The sequence below is a fragment of the Tasmannia lanceolata genome, unplaced genomic scaffold (genome assembly GCF_043159265.1).
Source record: "Tasmannia lanceolata isolate RefF3 unplaced genomic scaffold, GAP_Taslan_0.1 ptg000029l, whole genome shotgun sequence".
Classification (NCBI taxonomy): Eukaryota; Viridiplantae; Streptophyta; class Magnoliopsida; order Canellales; family Winteraceae; genus Tasmannia; species Tasmannia lanceolata.
Genome location: NW_027518706.1, coordinates 8,533,830 through 8,541,723, shown reverse-complemented (window position 1 = coordinate 8,541,723; position 7,894 = coordinate 8,533,830). Strand labels below are relative to the sequence as shown.

General features: G+C 38.6%; 1 non-coding gene across 1 annotated transcript; it reads left to right on the top strand.

Annotated features, from left to right (window-relative positions):
• The first annotated feature begins 7,738 nt into the window (after positions 1–7,738).
• On the top strand, positions 7,739–7,894 carry LOC143859479 (U4 spliceosomal RNA). The gene has a single exon (XR_013239260.1). It is a non-coding gene; the product is annotated as a U4 spliceosomal RNA (small nuclear RNA).

The window sequence follows — 7,894 nt, the reverse complement described above, 5'->3', positions numbered from 1 at the left end:
TAGATACCATGTCTAAGGTATCCCTTAGAAACACTTTCCCCATGTGTTAGGATTACTGGTTATAGGGTTTTGGAATTTCATGGTTGATAGAAACATGTAGAGGAAAGTTTGTAACCTTAATATCGAAATAGTGAAAAAAAAATTCCCATTAACGTACTCACAGTTCGAAAACATTTAACTCATGCTTCTTCCTTTATATGTTTGTGTTTCTTTTATCACATCTTGTCGTTGGGTACACAACTACTTAAGTTTGATTACTGATTTTGAATACATTGGGGATCTATCTCTCAATTTTCAATAATTACAAAGAAGTTATGACCGAACTCGCCTATAGATTGTCATATGTCAACATGTCTAAATATGTTCGCAGTTACAAAGTCCTTATTCTATAATAATTTAGCAAGAGAAATACATAGAAAGAGCTGGAAGAATCAATAGTATCTGTATTTCCATGTATGTAACATTGAATTTCTTCGTAGATTAACAAATAATATATGAGAAATTGATAAATTATTCATAAAATTTTCATGATTTTGTCAAGAATTTTTGAAGTATATTTAGAATTTTGTGACTATGGTTGTCCTCATAGCATAGGTTTCTGATTGTGCTTGGATACCAATGGTGTGCCGACACGTCTCAACGTGACAAAAGGTTCATGCATGGCATGAGCTTCCCTGGCAACCATTATCTCACCTTCACAAGGGTTTCATCCATGTGTACTTTGTTGGCCACTTAACCATGAGAGAGTGAATAATCTTGGGGACAAGAAGGCAAAGTATTCAATGAGTTTATTAAAATAATCTACACAATAATGTGGAAGTCCAACTAATCTAGAAGAGCATGTAAATTATAATAAATAAGTTTATATTAATGAAATGCCTTGCTTAAATATTAACATCCCATATTCTTCTCTTTTCCTTTTCCTTTTCCTTAGGCTCTGTTCACTTGTTTTCCCGGGAAAGGAAAGGAAAGGAATCTGACTTGGCAAAATGGAAAGGAAAGGAAAAGAAACTGTGATTTTCTCTTGCTTTCTCGTTGTTCACTTGCCCAGAAAGCGAGGGAAAATATGCAGGAAAGTTATTTTCTAGTTGTTCACTTGCCCAGAAAGCAAGGAAAAATATGCAGAAACCCATATTTTTTTATTTTTTATTTTTTGCCCAAAATGCAATGGCTTAATACAGTGTCCAACAATCTCAGAATGTTTGCTTTACAAACTCACGTTCTATTCTCCTGAACTTTTTTTTACAAAATTTCCCCTGGGTTTATGGTTTTGGGTTGATGAAAGTAGACAAAATGGTGCTCCACGGCTATGGTGTAAGCCATGCGGTGTAGTGTTCAAGATTGGTTGGGGGGTGGGGGTGGGGGTTGGCATCTTAAACATGCAAACCCTGTTATGGGATTACAAGATGTCAAATGCATTTCAACAAATACAACAAAAACCCTTGCCTACCAATCAGTGCAGTGAATGCAATTCAACAAATACCACAACATATCCAAAAACCTTTGCCTATCAATCAGTCACTGTGTAAATGCATTTCAGCAAATACCACAACATATCCAAAAACCATTGCCTACCAATCAGTCGCTGTAAACAAAATAAATAGATAGGAACCTCCAAGGAACAACCAATTTTACTATATGATGCCCTAGTTACTAATCCTCACCTTTCATAACTGATGATTCAGGTTTTGCAGCATTAGCTTTATCCATAGCAGGTTTAGGCTGCTGCTCCTTGGCCTCTGGCTTTCCATTTTCCTTGAGCGTAATTGGAATATCCTCATCCTCATCAGAATCAGTGAAGACATCATCATCAGATTCTTCCTGAATCATGGTTTTGTAACCACAGAAGTAGACACTCCCATTTTTCCAACTGTGGGATAGTTCAAATTCCCTAGAAACCCTCTTTTCTCTAGCGGTGGTGGTTGCGGCCGATGCTTCTCCTACTCTCCCTTTACTGTGTTGCAAAAAAATGCCCTAGAAACCCTCTTTTCTCTAGCTCAAAACCCCAACAGATCCGAGCCTATGTTTAATGGGGGTAATAGATGGCGGATCGGTGGTGGAGAGAGTGACCGGAGAATGAGTTAGAATGGCCGGATTCGGGCGGAGATTTCCAGAATCCCAGATTTTGGGGAATTAAGGAAGAGAGAGATAGCATTGTGGGGTTTACAACTAGGGCTTTTAATGGTGGGATTATTGGTTCAAGCGAATTACAGGTGAAGGTGATGAGAGGTGGAATTTGGAGGCCAAATCTAATGGTAATGGTGGAGGAAGATGGTGGTGTAGATGGCAGATCTAGTGGCGGTGGGGGTAGCTGCAAATTTCCAATCTAATGGAGGAGGGTTTGGTCAGATGGAGATGATGGGTTTTAATGGCTGCAAATGGGAGGGAATCAAAGTGGGTTTGGGGTGGAGATGGTGGTTGTGAGGGGAGAGAAGGGTGGCTGTCTGCCGGATGATGGTGATGGTGGTGATGCCGTGGGGTGACGAAGCTCCGGCGATGTTCCCGGAGAAGGAGACCGGATTTGCTTCCATCTCTCTCTGCAACTCTCTTTTCCTTGTGGCCGGTTTTTCTTGTACAAGATCAATGGTCTAGAGATTAGCCTTGCCGGAATTTTAGAGCTCGCCAAAGTGTTTTTCGTCGCTGGAGTGCCCAAGGTGGACAAAGGAGTTGCAGCTAGGGTTTGGCTCCAGAGGGCGTGGGTCGAAAAAGAACATCCCGATAAATTTTCTCGCGAGAAAGGAAACGAGCTTTCCTCTCATTTTGGCTGGAAACCAATTCGGTGTTTTGCGAGAAACTAGACTTTCCACGTATTTTTTTTGCTTTTCCACGTCAGTAACTCTATTTTACCGAGAAACCAAGCGAACAACGAAATTTCATGTTTCCTGAGAGAATAGACGCTACTTTTCTTTCCTGCGCTTTCTCAAGAAGGCAAGTGAACAGAGCCTTATGGATTTAAATGACATGTACTGTCATCTTTTTACCAACTTAGACAAAGCTTTCTCACCCTCCTTTCTCACTCCCCATGAACCAATCATGGAAAGTTCTCAAATTTTTGCTCCCCATCAATCTATTTCTATGTCATTTCATTTTAGTAATTAAGATGAGAAAACGGTTCCTACACATATGTGTAGAGAGTTCCCTACACACTAGCTTAAAATACAGTGGGGCCTACATTGTTTGGGTGATCCAAGCCATCCATTTTAAAGGCCCTCACATAGATAGGGTGTCTACAAAAAATCAGATCCATAGGATCATCCCAACCCTATGATTTGTGGAGGTAAAATGGATGTCTTTAAACCTTCACAAATTAGCCCATTTTTTGCCTCTACAGTTCGAATGGTTAGGACCTATGGATCTGATTTTTTGTGGACACCCTATCTATGAGAAGGCCTTAAAAATGAATGGTTTGGATCACCCAAATAATGTGGCCCCCGCTGTATTTTAAGCTAGTGTGTAGATAACTTATCTACACATGTGTGTAGGAACCGTTCTCTCAATTAAGATAGAATCCATGTAAAAGAATATGCTATATTTGTTCATTTCTTGCCTCTATTCCTTTTTTGTATCAAACTTATCTTCTAAAATAGCGTCTTTTCCAAACGAATCTATAGCTTTTCCACCATTGAAAAGATTACTTTCACCTATCTTTTCCACCATGGAAGAGATTACTTTCATCTTATCATTTTATCTTTTCCATCGCTGAAGAGTTTACTTTCATCATATCATCTCTATCTTAATAAATATTAGCTAGGGTTTTTTGCAAACGAAGTCATCTACTTTGCTTTATTTGCAAAAGGAGTCTTCTAGTTTGACAATTTGGAAATAGAGTCATCAAGTTTGAGTGAATTTTGCAAATCAGGTCATGCCATCAATGTGTGACCACAGTACCCCCAGTAATTTTTTTGACTCATTGAAAAAGACCCAAATGTCCTTACACGTGAACCACAAAATTAACTTATAAAAGACCCAAAAACATGACAGTCAATGATAAGTTTTGAATCAAGGGTGTGGGAATATCATCTCTATATATATCATAGCATTCTTATGCCTGGGTGTAAAAAAATGGGTCCACGCCATCAAAACATGACCTGTATAATTGTAAGCCTCAACATGTACATGGGTTCGGGTAGAGGTCGTGGGACCTACCCCATCAAAATTTGAGGCAAAATTGTGTGCCCCACCTTATACATGGCTTGAATTGAGTTAGTGGGATCCACCCTATCTAAACGTTAACAGAACAGGTATTTTGGTCATTTTACAAGGTAATTCTCATCTTTTCACATATAAGGACATCTTGGTCCTTCACGAGTCAAAAAAAATAAAAAATCTACCATGGGTATTTTGGTCTCAAATTGATGGCATGACCTGATTTGCAAAATTCACTCAAACGTGATGACTCTATTTGCAATTTGTCGAACTAGATGACTGTGTTTACAAATAAAGAAAAGTGGAGGACTTCTTTTGCAAAACCCCCCACCATAATATCATTTAACTTGTAAGCATACTTCTAAACACAAACGACCCATGGAATGATGATTGCAATTGGTGCTTTCATTGCCTCCCAAACCCCTTAAAAAGATTGGAAAAAAAGTATGCAAAAAGCATAGCAAACAAAAGGGCAAAAGCTGCACCCTGTTTTTCTCCCTTGGGATTGCCCAATGGGGAAGAACGCCCATTACATCACCTTGGGCCTAACCAAAACCAAAAGGGAAGTCATATATTCGCCCCCTTTTCTTCCCCTGGCCATCCCTTTTAAGTGTATTACCATTTATGACTACTTTTTCTACACAAGAAGTGGGTAGTTCAGGGAAGAAATAGGGGGAATATACATTTCCCAACCAAAATCCAAAATCCAAATAAAAGAAAAAGTGGTTAGCCCCACCTACTGTAGCCCACGCCAGCAACAATGGTGGGTCACGTCCAAGCCCAAGAAAACGATGAAATAAGGGTCCAAAGCATTTGAAATATTGAACTTGAAAACGATGAAATAAGGGTCCAAAGCAATTGAAATATTGGACTTTCTTTTGTACCCAATTTGCTTCACATGTGGGGGTGGTGAATAAAGGTTTCTTAATTCTTACCATATTGGCAGTGGGAGTCTTCCCCACATAGAATTCCCTTGTGTCTTGTTCCTTGAAGTCATGAAATGAGTCAAATTTGGCAAGATTAGAAGAACTAGACAAGCAAACGGGCCACTACACGTGTGTCGATGATTGAAAACTTCATGGGTTTCTTGTTTTCTTTGTTTTAGATGGTAATCAAATCTTAAACTCCATTGTTTAAGTGTTAAGGCTCTCCTGAGTATAGAATGAAAGATTATAGTATAGTAGCTTGGTGTGACATCTCTCCTTGTTTGATTTTTGTCTAATTATATTATTATGGGTGTTTAAATCCTTCTCTAGCCTGCTTTCATCTAGAAGTGTTTATGGGTCACAGATGTATTTTAAAAATCTCGGCGAAGGATCGTATAATACGTCATTTTGCCCAATGTTAAAGGGACATAACCCGCTCGCTTCGCTTTCAAGCTTATGAATGGTTTTTTGAGTTTTCATTTCTAAATTGTTTGGTTGTTTGATCAGGAGGCAGATTTTCTAAGCCTACACCTTGATGTAGGATAATCTACTCTTAAGTAACCATCCAAGGAAAATAAGGGTGGCTATTTGAAGACCAAGTTAAGAGATGTGATAGAGATGCTTTTACTGTTCTTCAATTGGTCATCCACAACAAGGTGCCCATTGAAGCCAAGGAATCCCATCACCGAGTTGGAGAAGATATGACCAGATTTAACTTCGTTTATAGTATGTTTCATTCAAATCAAGTGGGCCCACGATCCTCGTTTGCTCACTATCGGCTCATGTGTTTTGGAGCTACCTTAGGGCTTGTGGGCCCATCTGAATCAATGTTTGACCAAGGAAATTATGATCAATACAGTAATACCCGTAGTTTTTTAACCAAATTTCGCAAGTGACACCCAAAATTTTATAGTAGAAACATTGAGATTAAAAATGAAATGTGAACTCTAAGGAAGATGATTACAAAGAAATCAACTCTTGGGCCCCTATTTTACTTTAAATCACAGATCCTTAATAGATGCCTGCTATTTAACCAATTAGTTATGGTAAAGCTGTGAAATAGATGTTGTCTAGAAAACAACAATGCTAATGTAATTCAAATAGCTAGCTGATAAATGGCATTAGAGTTTGGCATATATATATCTTTGTTCTCTATCATAAGTTAGTGGTAGCGTTCTACTTTAGTTTCCAAAAATTCGGCTGCTTCATTCGGGTAAGATTGTTTATTCGGGTAATAAATGGCATGATTATCAAATGTGGATCTTAGCAAGATGATTAGAAATAATTCTCTTGGTAAGACCCAATTTCACGCTAAACTAGTGACGCGTAAAAGGATGTTTCGGGGTTCAATCGGCTCTCTTATAAACTAAACTAAAATTTAGAGTTCGGAAGCCTCCGAAAAGCTTGGAAATTATCGACCAATCGGTTTCCTATAAGTCCCCCCATACCCATTCTTTCATTTTTCCGATAGATAAGTGGGATTAGGCTACATTTATTGATAAGTCCCACGGCTCTGATTCCCTCTGTTTCAAGTACTCCTGTCCTCCCTTGTTCCATCCCAATCTTCTTTCCATTCTTACATTAAGGCCCGTTAAGTGTATTTTTCTCTAACTTTATCTGTATCTTTACCAATTTGTGCTTGTATCCACTTCTTGTGGTAAGTATAAGTGAAAATGTCACGCCCCAAACCGTGCACACGGCGCGAGATGTAACAGTGCCGTACACCTACAAAGTAAACTCCACAAGTATACAAGGCTAACAAACAATACCAGATCTAATGAGGCAAAAAAAATCTCTAAATTAATACCAAGGTTGAACATAAATCACTAAGTTAACATCCCACTCTCTCACCATCTACTCAAAGACAATAATCAAACATAGTCTTATTACAATTTTTCAAAACGATACTCACTATCACAACTAATCAAATAAATCTGCTAAGAAAATAACTGTAGAAGAATCTAGGCTTCTACTCCCTTCTCATCGCCGCGAGGATCAAAATCTGAAAATTTGTTAGATAACAGCTAGCCGAAGTCCAGTACATTATAACAAATCAATTCAGCGTGGGTAAAGCATGCTAAAGATGAGCTCAAAGAATGATAAAAGTATTAAATTTATTTTCAAGTTCTTTATTTTTTCTTTTTTTCTTGCATTTTATTGTGAAATAGTTTTTAAAAGAACGAAGTCTTTAAAAGACCCAATTCACCCTGTCTTTAGTTGCCTTACCCTGGGCCAACAACTTTCATTATCTTCGATTGGCATCATAGCCTATCAGGATAGGCTAAAATGGTTCACCTTGATTCGCTCGAAAAAGCCTGTTGACCCCATCCTTAAAATGAATATAGATGGACCGGTTGGAACCTTTAAAATGAAACCTTGGGTTTTCATGTAGTGGTGGCATTATTAGAGATTGAAAAACTCAGACTAATCGTAGGTTGGTTGCTACAGTGACGTTTGAATCCTCAGACACATGGCTAAGAGTTTTTTGTAGGCATAGAAACTGGGGGAATCCTACATTACCTAACCTACCTAATAAACCTTACAGTTTCACATCCTTCAAAAATCCTAAATCCTAGAAGATTTCCAAAACTTGACTCAAAAGGAGTAACAACCCACAAAAAACTTAGAAGTCGTAACAGTTGTGTCACTCCCATCGCAAAACTCATACCCATGAGCTTGGGGCAATGACGCAGCTAGTGAGGTTATAACCGAGGCGCATCAATTGTTGGTTGAAAACTATTTCCAAACCCCCTCTTAGGCCTAGGCTTGCCCTTGGCCTCCGAGAATTTCTGGAAGGGCTCCCTCTAATCAAGGGTAAAGCC